Raw genomic sequence first — 16,974 nt, 5'->3', positions numbered from 1 at the left:
TCCGGAGCCCGGCATGTGTACTGCTGACAGCTCCGGAGCCCGGCATGTGTACTGCTGACAGCTCCGGAGCCCGGGCAGCAGACGGCGGGCCCGGCATGTGTCTAGCGGCGCTCGCCCGCCCCCCGTGTGACTGGAGTCCCCTCCCGGCCGTGACGCTCCTGACCCCGCCCCCATCCAGCAAGTAGACACAGCCTCGGAGAAGCAGGGAGCCAGAAGGGAGCATGGTCCGGATCCTGCAGCAGCCTCAGCTCTGTGCCCTGCCTAGACCGCGAGCCTGCTCCCGCTGCCCCGGGCACTCCGCCTGGCACCACCCTTCCTGGCACTGGCTGGGCACCCACTAGGAGCCTCCCCGGCAGCGCGCACGAAGTCTGGACACTGCAGCCCGGTCCGTGCACTGGAGGGAGCGGAGGACAAGGACAGGAGCTGCCCGCGCCGCGCAGGTAAGGGGCTGTCCACAGCTGTGGTGCTGAAGGCGGGGGTCACCCGGCGGGCGCTCCCTGCGGGCACCTGCTCCCCGGCGGGCGCTGTGCCTCTTACATCCTCCGGTGTATTATTAAGTGCATGTTAATAACCATCCTGTGCGCCTGCGCCGTGCCAGCCAAGAAAGAAGAAGGAGGGAGGGAGGTAAGGTTATAAAGGAGAGAGAGGAGGAAAAAAACTTCCTGAGGGAGGAGAGGAGATGCCAGCCATGGTACCAGGCAGGGGCTCTGCGCACCAGCCTCAACCATGCTTGCCCAGTACACATCTTGGCATCCTGCCATGTGGGCACTGTGCACCTTGCCAGCCTGATATTGTACCCACCTGGGTACCCTACAGTCTGTGGTACCATACTGTCAGCCCGCTCCTCCTTCTGCATGTACCCAGCTTGGAACTATTGTCCTTCTAATGTTAACCTGCCTTTGGCGCTACCCATCCTTGGCACTAAGTACCTTGGCAAACTATTCTTGTAACTTCTTGGGCACCACGCATCCTAGTAGGAACCTTGCTCCAGACCCTTCTGATGATGCCAACCTAGTATTAACTAACCTGATACTTAACTTGTCACCCTGGCTTTAGACACTGTTCCCAATGCCAACAAGTTGTCATTGGCAGCACAGAATCTGCCACTCCAGTGTTACAGCCGCTTTGTATCTTGCACTTGCTATTAGATATGAACTGTACATGGGCACTGCTCACTATGCCATTGGGTATGAACTGTAACTAGGCACTGCTCACTATGCCATCGGGTATGAACTGTAACTGGGCACTGCTCACTATGCCATCGGATTAGAACTGTACATGGGCATTGCCATCAGGTATGAAGTGTACATGGGCACTGCTCTTAATTACATCAGGTATAAACTGTACTTGGGCACTGCTCACTATGCCATCTGATATGAAGTGTACATGGGCACTGCTCACTATGCCATCTGAAATGAAGTGTACATGGGCACTGCTCATCATGCCATTGGGTATAAACTGTACCTGGGTACTGCTCATCATGCCATCGGGTATAAACTGTACTTGGGCACTGCCATCGGGTATGAGCCTTACTCAGGCACTGCTCACCATGCCATCCTAATAATGCCCCACTTTAGGCACTACACAGTTTGCCATGTTGTTATTACCCCCCCTCCCCCCCACTGCACACATTGTGTTAACCTTACTGAACAAAAGTTGGCAATGGGCACCCGTGTATGATCCATACAAGTAGCGTGTAGTGCCCACAGATGTGCATGAGGAACCTACTAGAGAGCAGTTGTCTGTGCGCCCACGCTCGGTGGCCATACATCATTTATGTGAAGCTGGCATGCTATAAGGGTATACGCAGACATTTACAATCCTGATATTAACCCTAACGTGTGCCCAGCTATTGTGCCCACACGATGCCATACATAGTCAGTACCAGACTGAAGCTCCATGTGTAAATGTCATCTACCAGATTTGCTGACGGCTTTGGCACTGAAGCGGGTTAACTATTCGATGACACCGCTATCTCAGACGTACAGCGAGGGCTTGGCAGACTGACGGCAACCCGATCTTGTGTTTTTATCCGTCTTCTTGTTATTCGAAACCCACCCCTCATTCATAAACCCCACGTTGTGCTGGCTTGTCTGCGCCCATGTGGAATGTGTCATTAAGAGTCTCGGTGACCGCACTGTGCTCCTGGTGCCCCCGGGGAGCGCTGCACACACACGCACGCACGCTCACAGGGAGGGGGGCACAGGCGGTGCGGCCTGGGACAGCAGCTTTGTTATTATGTGTTATCCTGGGAGTGTTCTCGGTGCCTCCTGCTGGAACGCCAAGCTGCGCATCAAGTCACGGAGAGCTGCCTGGCTGCAGCACTGGTGTTTTGTGCCCTGCAGGTGATTGGCACCGGGGAGGAATGGAACGTCTGGGTCTCCACGTAGAGCGGCGGCAGCTTCATGCTTGAACTTTGCAAGGGCTCCCCACCATGAAGTTCTCTAAGCTGTTATTTCAGCTGACAATGATGGTAGTTGTTGTACCACTGTTGGTAGCAATATGTCATTTACCTGGTCGCTACCTAGGCATCCTAATATTAACCCTTCTAGGTATATTATACCATACCATGCCATAGGGATATTAGTCCCCCAAGTGTCCTGCACGCCGCGCCACCTGGCTGGAAAATTCACACCTTGATGTTAGTTATTAATTTTTTCAATGTAGAATTAACCCTGTGTGCACTGCCCTTGCCACTCCAGTTCTGTCTCTTTCTGGGCACTAGAAACCTTGTCATCCTAGTATTGACCCAAACCTTGGTACTACATATCTTGTCTTCCTAGTATGAACTCTCGGTGGGCACTGTATACCATGCCATCCTAGTATGGACCCAAACCTTGGTACTGTATATCTTGCCTTCCTAGTATGAACTCTCGGTGGGCACTGTGTACCATGCCATCCTAGTATGGACCCAAACCTTGGTACTGTATATCTTGCCTTCCTAGTATGAACTCTCGGGCACTGTATACCATTCTATCCTAGTATTGACTAAAACCTTGTACCACATATCTTGCTATCCTGGTATGAACTCTCAGTGGGCACTGTGTACCTTACCTTTCTAGTGTTGACCCAAACCTTGGTACTGTATATCTTGCCATCCTCATATTATCTCTTCTTTGGTACTATATATCGTGCCTTCCACGTATTAACCCAGACCTTGGTTTTTAGGGTTAACTATTTACCAGCCTTCTTTCTACTATGGCACTGCACACATTACTGCCCACCTAGGATCCGTATGCTTTGCCTCCTTACTTGGGCACATCCATCCATGCCATCCCAGAATTTAACATACAGATTCCTGTAATTGACATTTCTTGGACACTACTCGCTTATTGTCTTCTCGTACCCTCCTATTAACATCACAGTTACTTACCTTGCATTGCTACTAGCCCTTCTAGAGTTAATGTCTACCTAGTTTTAATAGTATTAGCCAAAAAGAATATTATGACCTTGAAAATATGGTATTAACCCTATGTGAGCTCTGTGAATGTTTGGACAGTGAGGCTAGAACTGTAAGGAACCATATGGATCAGTGAATTGCCCTCACCTAGAGTTGTCATTTTTAGAATTCCTCAAAAGCCTGAGGACATTAAACTCAAGCTTGGACATTATCGGTATTATTTATTCTACTGTCCCCTGATATCAAGCAGACCCTGACTAGCAGAAGGCTATAAGATGAAGACTTTGATACAATTTTCTCCTGTACTGTCATTTTTACATTGGATTAGCTTCTACGAAGATGTATGAAATAGGTTACCAAAGGTTACTTGAGATGTCTTGGGTCATGGTAGAGTTCAGGGACATTATAGGACAATTTCTTTTTATTAGAACTTGAGTCTTTTTTAAGGCTTGGTTGTATTAAATTTTGTCAAACTTTTTGAAGCCCACAGTGAACTAAACCTTATTAGATGCCCTCAAGTTGGGTTTTACCCCTATTGAATATATGATCAGTGTTTCTCCAACTTCCATCTTTTTTTTTTGGGGGGGGGGGGTCAGGCTTCTCCATCCCCATTTATATTGGGATTGCTTGTCTTCTACTCTATGGATCTTTGCTGTATTTTACTCTTGCTTGTTCTTCTCATAATGAATCCAGATTGTGTAAGATAAAGCTTCAGTCTGAGTGCTTGATCTTCAAGTGGAAAAGAAGTCTTGTTTGTTTTTCTTGTCATTTACTACATTCTTCAAGATCTCCGAGAGGTTCTAAGATGTCCATATTTGTCTCTTGTCTTTGTTCAGCCAAGAGCTTTTTCTATAAGTTTTGGTAGTTATAACATCTTAGGCTACTTTCACACTGGCGTTTTGGCTTTCCATTTGTGAGATCCGTTCAGGGCTCTCACAAGCGGTCCAAAGCGGATCAGTTTTGCCCTAATGCATTCTGAATGGATAAGGATCCGCTCAGAATGCATCAGTTCCGTCTCCATTCCGCTCTGGAGGCTGCTTGCAGCGTTTTGGTGTCCGTCTGACGAAACTGAGCCAAACGGATCCGTCCTGGCACACAATGTAAGTCAATGGGGACGGATCCGTTTTCTTTGACACAATCTGGCACCATAGAAAATGGATCCGTCCTCCATTGACTTTTAATGGTGTTCATGACGGATCCGTCTTGGCCATGTTACAGATAATACAAACGGATCCGTTCTGAACGGATGCATGCGGTTGTATTATCTGTTGTATTATCTGAACGGATCTGTCTGTGCAGATCCATGACGGATCCGCACCAAACGCCAGTGTGAAAGTAGCCTTACAATCACGTGTGACCCTTTTTCTTAATTGAGTCCCTTTAATAATATCTGTCTATCACCACGACGTTTAGATTTTCCTGTTTGTTTTCATCACTTGGGCACCTCCTGCTTCTGATGACAATATAACCAATTTGTCTCCAGAATGTCCTCTTGTATCTTTGGGTCTTCAGGCTTTTCAATGTCACGATCATGGTTCCTGTGATTGATGTCTCCTTCCATGTTCTTACTGGTGGTCCTCTTCTTCTTATCTTTCAACTATACCAAGAAGAACTGTTTCCATTTAGCGTTGTCTTCTCCTAAAGTGTCCAGCAGAGGTTATGGTTTCTACATTTTGGAATGACCAATATCTGCATTGCTGCCGGTAATTTCTATATATGTGCCTCCATATGGATGGGCCGTAAACTCTAGGTCAGTGGTCTGTTATCTGGGGCTCTCCAGCTGTTGTGTAACTAGAATTCCAGGCGCTATCGGAACATGCTGGAAGTTGTAGTTCTGCAGTAGCTGGAGAGCCGTCGGTTGGAGATTTCTTTTCCAGGTCGATTTTAGTTTGAGGGGAGGTTAAGCTAAAATATTACAGCTAGCACTTTTTAATAGTTGTGGTTTTCCTAAAACCACAAGAATCAAAGTATTTCCAAGGAAAGCACATTACTCCTTAACCACCCGTTGCTTTTGAGTAATGGTATTTCCGAAACTGGGTTTTCTCTGTCTCTTCAGAATACCTAGCTCTCATGTCTTAGAAGGTCCTGTCCCCGTAGTAGAGTTTCTGGGTGACCTTCATTAGCTGGCTTGGATCTTGGTGCCATCCTGATTATAGTTTTTTTTCTGGACAACTTATCCCAAAATAAATCACAAACTTATGATGATAATCATAAACCTCATCAGTGATATCTGTCTATAGATAACCATAGTGATATAAGCGTATTAGAGCCGTCACTGTGACCACAACATGAGGGATCACAATGACAAGATCCGCCGGCCTGAATGAAGATCTCAGACACGGTGAGAATATCTATTCTGTTTACAGACTCTCCAGCATCTAGTGGACGGTTCACAACCTTGTCCTGAGGTTTGTAGCCATGAGCTGGATTTACTTCATGCCTTCTAAGAAAAAACATCATGTATCTGCTTGTCTCACTTTAATGTCTTATATATAGTGCAGGAGTAGGTCACTACTGAACGTGTTGGTGAGATGAATGTGAATATGGATCTGAAAATGGGAAATTGCATCTATCTATCATTTATCTCCTATCTATCTATCTATCTATCTATCTATCTATCTCATATCTATCTATCTATCTGATATCTATCTATCTCTCTATCTATCTCCTATCTATCATTTATCTCCTATCTATCTATCTATCATTTATCTCCTATCTATCTATCTATCTATCTATCTATCTGATATCTATCTATCTATCTATCTATCTATCTCATATCTATCTATCTATCTCATATATATCTATCTATCTATCTAATATCTATCTATCCATCTGAAATCTATCTATCTCTCTATCTCATATATATCTATGTATCTATATATCTATCTCTGTCTGTCTGTCTCTCTCTATATCTACAGATATAGACAGCATTATCATGACACCAGCTGCGTGGTTTGTTGTATTACTGTAATGTGTTTAGGGCATGCTGGGAGTTGTAGTTTTGCAACAGCTGGAGGGTGGCAAGTTGAGCATCCCTGATCTATCTCATATTTATCCTATCTATCTATCTATCTATCTATCTATGGCTGCACGGTGGCTCAGTGGTTAGCACAGGGTTCCTACAGTAGGTTCAAAGCCGACCAAGGACAACATCTCCATGGAGCTTGTATGTTCTCCCCGTGTTTGTGGTGGGTTTCCTCCAGGTTCTCCGGTTTCCTCCCACACTCCAAAGACATACTGATAGGGAGCTTAGATTGTGACTGATGATGATGTCTGTAAAGCGCTGTGGGATATGTCAGCGTTATATAAGGCTGCTTTCACACTAGCGTTCGCTGGTCCGCTCGTGAGCTCCGTTTGAAGGAGCTCACGAGCGGACCCGAATGCAGCCGTCCAGCCCTGATGCAGTCTGAATGGAGCGGATCCGCTCAGACTGCATCAGTCTGGCGGCGTTCAGCCTCCGCTCCGCTCGCCTCCGCACGGACAGGCGGACAGCTGAACGCTGCTTGCAGCGTTCGGGTGTCCGCCTGGCCGTGCGGAGGCGTGCGGATCCGTGCGGATCCGTCCAGACTTTCAATGTAAGTCAATGGGGACGGATCCGTTTGAAGATGCCACAATGTGGCTCAATCTTCAAGCGGATCCGTCCCCCATTGACTTTACATTGAAAGTCTGGACGGATCCGTACTAGGCTATTTTCACACTTAGCTGTTCTATGCTAAAAATAATGCAGACGGATCCGTACTGAACGGAGCCTCCGTCTGCATTATTATGAGCGGATCCGTTCAGAACGGATCCGCCCGAACGCTAGTGTGAAAGTAGCCTAAGAGAGTCAAATCAATATCTTCTATTATTGTATTCATGTATATATCTCCTGTTTATCATTCTAGCTATTTATCTAAATGTCTTCCTTTTTTAACTTTATCTTTCCTTCCTTTTTTATTTTTCTTCCTTCATTGTTTCCACACTTTCTTGTTTTCTCTTCTTTTCTTTTTTTCGTCTTCATTATTACCAGTTTGTTTGCATTTTTTTTTCTTTTTATGGTTTTCCCCTTCCCTTTCTATTCCCCTTCCCCCTTCTTTTTTTCGGTCCCTCTTCTACTCAACCATCCATTCATCCATCTTTCCATCTATCCCTCTATTCCTTTTTCCATTGTATACATCTTTTTTTATCCTTTCTCTTTCCTTCTTTCTTCCATATACCTTCTTTTCTTGCTTCCTTCCTTATTTATGTACATTTCCTCTTTCCATCTCTTCTCCTCTGTTTCGTTATATTCCTTTTCTCTGCTCAATTTCCCTATTTCTCTGTCGTTCCTTTTCAGTTTCTATTCTTCTTCTTTCCATATTGCTTCCGTACGTTAATTTGTTTTGTATTTTAAATCATCCTTTTTTATTTTACATATTTTTGTTTCCCTTCTTCTTTATATACTTCTTCTTCCAATAATTTCTTCCCCTTTTATTATTTCTGTTCTTTGCAACATTTACTTTGTCACTCCTGTTCTCTTTCTTTCTTTCTTTCTTTCTTTCTTTCTTTCTTTCTTTCTTTCTTTCTTTCTTTCATTCATTCCTTGTTTTCTTCCTTCCCTCCCTTTCCTTCTATCCCTTTATTCATTTCTTTTATTGTACATATTTTGTTTCTTTATCCTTTCTCTTTTCTTTCCCTCTTTCTTCCATATCATACCTTTTTTTCCCATCTTTCTTTCCTTACACCTTTCCTTTTTCCGTCTCTCACTTCTGTTTTATTACTTTCCATTTCTTTACTCCATTTTTCCTATTTCTCTGTTGTTCCTCTTTGTCATCTAGTTCTAGTTCTCCTTCCTTCTAGCTCTGTCTGTCTGTCTGTCTGTCTATCTGTCTGTCTGTCTGTCTGTCTGTCTATCTGTCTATCTATCATCACCTATGTATCTACACATTCATTATTCTCCATATCTATCTCCTATCTATCTATCTATCTATCTATCTATCTATCTATCTACACATCTATCTTGAATATGGGATTCAGCTTTGTGCTCCACGTACTAAAAATTATATAGGAGAGCTAGAAAGGGGTGAGAGGCGGGGGACCAGATTAAGGCTACATTCACACAAACGTATTTTGTTTCCGTATCTGTTCAGGTTTTTTTGCGGATAGGATGCAGACCCATTTATTTCAATGGGTCAGCAAAAAATGCAGACAACACACCGTGTGGTATCCACATCCATATGTCCATTCTGTAACCCCACAAAAAAACTAGAACATGTCCTATTCTGGTCCATTTTGCGGACAAGGATAGGCATTGTTACAATGGATCCGCAAAAAAAACGGATGCCATATGGACATCATCCGTTTCTTTTGTGGATCCGCAATTTGCAGGACTGCTAAACACATACGGTCGTGTGAATGTAGCCTAAGTGGGATGGAAGATGTCTGATATAATAAGAGGCTTCAAAATCTGTCTTGTTCAGCTTGGAAAGAAGACACCTGATTGTATTAAGCCTACTTTCACACTGGCGTTTTGGCTTTCCTGTTAGTGAGATCCGTTCAGGGCTCTCACAAGCGGTCCAAGACGGATCAGTTTTGCCCTAATGCATTCTGAATGGAAAAGTATCCGCTCAGAATGCATCAGTTTGCCTCCGTTCCGTCTCCATTCCGCTCTGGAGGCTGCTCGCAGCGTTTTGGTGTCCGTCTGACAAAACTGAGCCAAACGGATCCGTCCTGGCAATAAGTGAATGGGGACGGATCTGTTTTCTATGAAACAATCTGGCACAATAGAAAACGGATCCGTCCTCCATTGACTTTCAGTGGTGTTCAAGACGGATCCGTCTTGGCAATGTTACAGATAATACAACCGGATCCGCTCTGAACGGATGCATGCGGTTGAATTATCTGAACTGATCCGACTGTGCAGATCCACGATGGATCCGCACCAAACGCCAGTGTGAAAGTAGCCTTACCTGTGTGGTCTGATTGAGGACGGTTGATCTTGATGTATCTACATGTTTCAAGTAGTGATTAGACAAGTCACGTAGTCTCCTTGGTCCCCCTCGCAGCTCCAGCTCCGCAGGGCCTACAGACACGTTATTATGTATTTACCTTCCTCTTTCCTATTGTTTTCTCTTCTGTGACTTGTGTTTTGTGCCCCATATGATTCCGTGTCCCTCCTGCCCTGCCTGCCATGCAGCGTGCTGTATCCCCCAGTCTCTCGGCAGCATGGCTCGCTGGCAGTGTTTATTTGTCCCCAGACATTTCTTTAATTTGAGAGTGTACATGAGCGGCAGAAGTATTCAAACAGCGCTCTTAGTATCTGTCATGTTTATGCCACAATGCTAATTATACATTCCTAAATCAGTGGTTCTGTGTACAGTGTTTTGCAGATGTGTTCTGCTTCACTTGACTCAGGAATACAGTAAATTAATAGCAATCCCCTTAATTTAATTTGCATATCGCTTTTTTTTCGGTGTTGGTTATTTCACATTCGTATACAGTCACACATGGGGAAAGACGACCTGACTGGTGCAGCTGCGGGAAAGCTAACGTATGGATGATTGCTGCATATTGTTTTCCGGCATAGAGTTCCGTCCTAGGGGCTCAAATCCGGAAAAGAACTGATCAGTTTTATCCTACTGCATTCTGAATGGAGAGCAATCCGTTCAGGATGCATCAGGATGTCTTCAGTTCAGTCCCTCTTACGTTTTTTCGGCCGGAGAAAATACCGCAGCATGCTGCACTTTTCTCTCCGGCCAAAAATCCTAAACACTTGCCCGGATCCGGCACTAATTTCCATTGAACTGCATTAATGTCGGATCCGGCTCCAAGTGTTACGGCAAAACGGATCTGGTTTTGCGGTCTGCGCATGCGCAGACCTTTAAAAATGAGAGAAATAAATAAATAACGGATTCGTTTTTCCAGGGGACAACCGAAAAGACGGATCCGGTATTGCAATGCATCCGGATCTGTCTGACAAATGCATCAGTTTGCGTCCGGATTGCCGATCCCGGCGACGGAACTGCCTGCCGAAATCCTCTGCCGCAAGTGTGAAAGTATCCTATGATGCCAGCCTCATACAAACATCTATTTAATGTATAAAGGCGTAGCAGAGCTGAATGCGTTGTGCTGTTTAGGTCTGCCTTACTTGTCCTTGGTGATGACACAGTTAATGCAGTTCTGTGTAAATCAACAGATACCATGATATCCACAGGAGATGCTGCCAAAAACAAACCCAGCGTTACTACATCTGACAGCTCTGCTACATCCATAGCAATGTCGATGAAAAACACACCGTAGACTCATCTAAAAGCAGGAGTTGAGTGTGCGGGCCTCCCGGACCGGAGCGTACAGTGCGTTCACTTTCTGCTGTAAGCGGTTCAGGGTTGTCTGGTAATTTCCTTCATTTTGCCGCCCTCTTGAGACTTGCTACCTGAGACAGCTGCCTCTGTGGGCCTCATTAAAGGGACCGTACAGCGTCTCCCTGGTGGTCATGGGTTCCTGAGAGTCAGCGTAACGTTCTGACATGCGTTTGTCTTCTATTGAACATGTACAATATATATCAAGTATGTAATAAATTGTAGGGATCCACACAGTTTCTTATAGAGAGGTTCTTACGAGAGTTGATTGGAAATCCATGGCTGCTTTCTTCCAGGATCAGAGCCACCGTTAGAGATATTAACCTGAGAGAGTCACGTTTTTAAGGGTGTGTCTTATATTAAAAGCTATGGCTAAATATATTCTGATCCCATACCAGACATCTATATAGTTATCAGACCCCAGACCAGAATACCCAAATATATTCAGACCCATTGTATCAATATCAGACCCCAGACCAGACCCCTATATTAATATCAGACCCCAGACCAGAATCCCCAAATATATTCAGACCCGTTATATTAATATCGGACCCAGACCAGACCGCTATATTAATATCAGACCCCAGAGCAGAATCCCCAAATATATTTAGACCCATTATATTAATATCAGACCCCAGAGCAGACCCCTATATTAATATCAGACCCCAGACCAGAATCCCCAGATATATTCAGACCCATCATATCAATCCCCAGACCAGACCCCTATATTATTAGACCCCAGACCAGAATCCCCAAATATATTCAGACCCATTGTATAAATATCAGACCCCAGACCAGATCCCTATATTAATATCAGACCCCAGACAAGAATCCCCAAATATATTCAGACCCATTATATTAATATCAGACACCAGACCGGTATATTAATATCAAACCCCAGACCAGAAGCCCAAAATATATTCAGACCCATTATATTAATATCAGACCCCAGACCAGACCCCTATATTAATATCAGATCCCAGACCAGAATCCCGAAATATATTTAGACCCATTATATCAATATCAGACCCCAGACCGGACCACTATATTAATATCAGACCCCAGACCAGAATCCCCAAATATATTCAGACCCATTATATCAATCCCTAGACAAGACCCCTATATTAATATCAGACCCCAGACCAGAGTCCCCAAATATATTCAGACCCATTGTATCAATATCAGACCCCAGACTGAACTCCTACATTAATATTAGACCCCAGACTGGGGTCTGATCTGGAGGTTTGATATTAATACTCGCCTAGTCTGGGGTTTGATATTAATTTAGGAGTCTGGTCTGAGGTCTGATATTGATATAGGGGTTGTGAATATATTTTAGAGAGCCCTCCAACACATTGATGGCAGCAGATTGTGAGTTAGTACAGGTTTTATTGAACTTTCCAATAGTTTAGAGGACGTTTGATAACCTGGCACCTATTATTAGGCTCAGTTATTGTCAAATTTTTAGTCATTTTACAGTGCAATGTCGCTGTCTCCAACCCATGACTCTCCAGCTGTTGCAAAACTACAACTCCCAGAATCCCCTAACAGCTCCTGGCTATCAGGATATGCTGGGAGTTATTCCTTCCAACTTAATGGACTTGTGAGACAATGCATCCTTATGGGAAGCTTTCATTGTACGGTTTAATTAAAAAAAAAAGTTTCTGCCACTTCCAATTTCCCAGGATAAAGTAACCCACTAGGTAGTACTCGGCGGCGCTGGTGTGCCAGGCACAGAATACAGATCACTCGGAGCTTTTGGAGTAATTACGAGAATTCATCTGTGCCCGGATGTAAGACGACCGAAACAAAGTAGAATCTTTTTTCTTTTCTTTTTTTTCCCCACTTGTTAATTGCGTTTATAATTAGTCCTGCCTGTAAGCTCCGGGACACTTCTGGAGTGTAAAATAAATACAGTCATTCATCTGGAAGAAGACATGAACCAAGACGGGACTATGGGAGGGCTCCAACTCTGCCGTACGGAAAGAGGATGGAGAAGTTTTATAAAGTTTTTAGAGGACTGCTTAAAGGGACTGTACAGTTTTATGTTAATACAGCCTAATCTGTATATAAATAAGGCTTTCTACAGCTTTCTAATATACTTTGTGTTTTAATTCTTTACCATTTCAAGATGTGTTTGCTGTCAGTGAATGAGAACACACTTGTAGTAGGCAGTAAACCTATGCATAGCTAGCCCTGTACATGGTCTAGGCTGGATACTGTTGTAGCTACTTCTCAGCTGCTGCACGCCTAGGGATAAATGGGTTTGCCACCTCTGAAGGGAAACAGCAGTGTTTTCATTCACTGACAGCAAAGAAATTGCTTGGATATGGGAATAATTTAATAAAGCTAAAAGTTTTTTTTTGCAATTTCAGCAAATGTATTGGTAATTCTTTACAAAAGTTCTAGATTCTTTCAATTTGCATCATTACAGTTTTCAAGATCTCTGCATGCTGTCATTCAGTAGTAACCTTTATTGTTTTTACAGTGTCCATGGACATGTGAAGGACACACACAGCTCATTACAAGACGCAGCTCTGATAACTGTGCTGTAACTTTAACGAGACGTGCACCTTTGCGTCCATCACGTGACCAGGACAGAATTTTAGCTATTTTGATAAAAAACACAGGAGATATCTTAAAACCTGTGAGCAACTGATACCAAAACTATACCAGAAAAATGTATAACCTTAACTTGTATAAACATAGCATTTATATAATTGGAGTAGCTGTCCCAGAGGGATGCTCATACAATATTTTCTCCAACTCCGTTCCTCATGGGCGGGGTTATTCTTCCAGAGTTGTCCCTGTCGACAGCCATTGCAAGTTTAATAAACATTGGACATCAAACCACAATGGGAGCTTTTCCCAGAAAGCCATTGGTGTGATCTGAACAGGAAAGAATACTTTACATTCGTCAAGCTATGGTTGGTTAGACGAGGGGCCCAATGTGAGTCTATCATCCAAGAAAACTAGACAGATTCTGTAGCAGTATAGTCATCGCCTGCTCTAGGGTGGGCTTTGAAGAGTTGTGAAGAGGGGTCATATTTTGATTTTTACTTAGAGCCCTACTTTTTTGCACTAATTCCTGCCTCAAGTGTTGTTTACAGGGAGTAACTGCAGGGGGCACAGTGGAAAATTGCAGAAGTTATGCTTCTGTAGGCAAGAGTGCTGAGCCTCTGTGCTTTTTACAGTGGGGATGTCTATTGCTTGAAATAATTGTTATTTTTATCTATATGCCGTTGTGCTTTCATTTAGTGTTGATTTGATTTTAATCTTGGCTTTTCTTTGTTTAGTTGTCAAGCTCTTGACTGTAAAAATGTACAACCTCACATTATCTAAACATAACATTTTCATCTTTGGAGCAACCATCCGGGTGGTGTGCTTAGACAATATTGTTTCCTTCTCCTTTCCTCATGGGTGAGGTTTCTCCTCTAGGGTTGTCCTTCTTCACCAGCATTGCAGGCTTTATAAACAAGGGGGCACCAAACTACAGTGGGCGCTTCTCCCAGCCTACAGATTCTGTGTAAGCCATTAGTGTAATCTGAAAAGGTACTAAATATACTCTACATTTGTCTGTCTGTGGTTGGGTAGACAAGGGGCCCTATGTGACTGTCATCCAAGAAAATAAGTCAAATTCTGTAGAACTATAGTCATCATCTGCTCTAGGATGGGCTTTGAGGATTTATGAAGAGGGAGAGTATATTGATTTTTTCTTAGTCATCTCTCCTCGGAACTGAGCCTTGCCCCAGTGCTGTATACAGGGGTATGACTGTAGGGGCCACAGTGTTTACAGTCACACTAAGCCAATGGAAGATTCTTTAAGAACAGATGGACATCAAGTAGCGGCTCTGTAGTATCCTCTGTAAGCCGCAGTGCTTTGTACACATTATGGTGGGGACATCTATTGCTCTAAATAATTGTTATTTTATCTTTGTGCCGTAGTGCTTCCATTTGGAGTTGATTTGATTTTAATCTTGGCTTTTTCTTTGTTTCGTCGTCAAGCTCTTGAGAAGAAGTAAATTATTACAGGAGCGGGGGCTTAGCATGTGTTCTCCCTTGAAACCTTCAAATAACAATAATTCTATCCAGTCCGTATTCTTAATAGCTTTTCCTATCATTTCTTTTCAAATGGAAGTTTTCCAGCCGTCTGTAATGATGTTCGTTTTGATATGTAGACTATTTCGATCATCTTTGGCTTGACCTCCATTATTTTATACAGAGCCGATGATCTAATAGTTTCTTTGCATGAAGTTGCTGATGCTTCTTCATTGCGAGACGTTTCCACAGATGGCACCACAGGGTCTTCTAAGTGACCTTTTTTTTTTACCTTCAAATAATAAGCTCTCTTGTATCGGACTATTAGACTCAAGCTGTTGTGATTTATGTGTTTTTCCGTGTACAATTTACCGCACTTTATTATTTTAGCAGAGCCGCTCCTTCCAGCCTACAAACGCTCTCGGATTGTTGTCTTCGAAGCCTATTGTTAGGCCTCGTTCGTCCCGATACTCTGCCCTCTGCTGTATTACCGGCACAAGTATTAGCTTTTCCGCTCAATTTATCAGGTATATAAGCACAAGGAGAGTATAATCTTTCTTCTTGGAAGCAAACCCTATTATTATTTATGGTCTTATTGACGAAGGCGGCAGAATTGATCTCAAACCGACTATGGTTGAGTTGTGAGGACGCTGGTACAATGTTTAACCCGGGGACTTAGTCAATAAAACAGTTTACCTGTATACAAAGACATAGTGTAAGCATGCATCACCCTGTCACCTCCGCGATAGTGGTGCCATTTTATAATGGGATGTGATTCATCCTCTATAGGGTCTTGATGGTCATCAAAGACCTTCAGAAAGCAACGCAATTAAGGGAAATAGGTCTGGGTTCAGTCGCCATGAAATTGTCATATGGTTCCATCATCAGCTTTCAGTCACCTGTCTGATGTATCATATGGTTTCTCGATGACATGTCATGGTCTCGAGAGGAGTAACCAGCCATAGAGTCAACAATTCAGAAGACCATTGAAATATGTATGGTTGAGTATCTACAAAGCTCCTCATTAGGAGAAGCTTGAGCTTCAAAGGGTCTTCCATGTTGAGCTGTCGTCTTAGATGTGATCAGCATTAATTTCACACCACCCGGGCCAGGATGGTCATTTTTATGCAATTTGTTGTATTATTTTTCATGAGTTTTGGTTGTGTTGATGCGTTAAGCCAGTCAAAGTAATGGTGGCTATATCTGAATCATTATAGTAGAGGTTTAACTTTTAGATCCTAGGCCTCAACGCAAAAAAAACTTGATTTCCTGTACTATTTGTAATACTGGTGTCAGAAGGAGTCTTTGGGTCTTCTGAGCCACCTGAGCACTGATAGCACTTCTCTTTTATCATTTAGACCAGGCATGTCCAAACTGCGGCCCTCCAGCTGTTGCAAAACTACAACTCCCAGCATGCCCTAATAGCTGTAAGCTATCCAGGCATGCTGGGAGTTGTAGTTTTGCAACAGCTGGAGGGCCGCAGTTTGGACATGCCTGATTTAGACCATACTGGATACAGATCCTCATGCAAACCATATTGGTATTTGTAAGGATCTAATACTTTTGCAATGTGCTTCAAAATTTGACATTTCGAAAACGTGATCTATGTAGCCTGTATAATGCCTTAAAGGGGTTTTCCCATCTCAGGCAATGGGGGCATATCGCTACACTGAGAACTGCGTATGGGTAGCCGCCCTCCATTAATTTTTTTGGGGCACCTGAAAATAGCCATAGAAATTAATGAAAGCAGAGGCCAAGCAATTGTTGTACGCTCCAATTCACTACTTCGGGGAGAGCGCTTGGTGGTGGCCAGACCCCTGAAAACCCGGGCTCCTCCGACCACCATCTTCCTCGCTCAGTTCTCTAGGTGCCGGTCCCAGAGGTGAGACCTGCCCCTATCACACAATGGGGCATATCCTAGCAATAGGCCCCATTGTCTGAGATGGGAGTACCCCTTTAATACCTTAAAGGGGTTTCTCACTTCAGCAAATTGCATTTATCATGTAGAGAAAGTTAATACAAGGCACTTACTAATGTATTGTGATTGTCCGTATTGCCTCCTTTGCTGGCTGGATTTATTTTTCCATCACATTATACACTGCTTGTTTCCAGGCGCTACGACCACCCTGCAATCCATCAGTGGTAGCCGTGCTTGCACAATATAGAAAAAAGCACCAGCCTATGTGAGCTCCAACGGTCCCGGCCACCAGAGAGAGAGTG

At 43.8% G+C, this 16,974-nt stretch overlaps 1 long non-coding RNA gene across 1 annotated transcript in view; it reads left to right on the top strand.

Annotated features, from left to right (window-relative positions):
• Positions 1-201: 201 nt before the first annotated feature.
• The window catches only part of LOC122935671, a 365,107-nt gene continuing 348,334 nt past the window's right edge, over positions 202-16,974 (top strand). Inside the window, exon 1 of the long non-coding RNA XR_006388813.1 lies at positions 202-440. This is a non-coding gene — a long non-coding RNA (uncharacterized LOC122935671). The remainder of the gene's footprint in view (positions 441-16,974) is intronic.

This window comes from Bufo gargarizans, chromosome 4 (assembly GCF_014858855.1).
Source record: "Bufo gargarizans isolate SCDJY-AF-19 chromosome 4, ASM1485885v1, whole genome shotgun sequence".
NCBI classification, from domain to species: domain Eukaryota; kingdom Metazoa; phylum Chordata; class Amphibia; order Anura; family Bufonidae; genus Bufo; species Bufo gargarizans.
The sequence above is the reverse complement of the archived record's forward strand: the minus strand, read 5'-3'. Positions and strand labels throughout refer to the sequence as shown.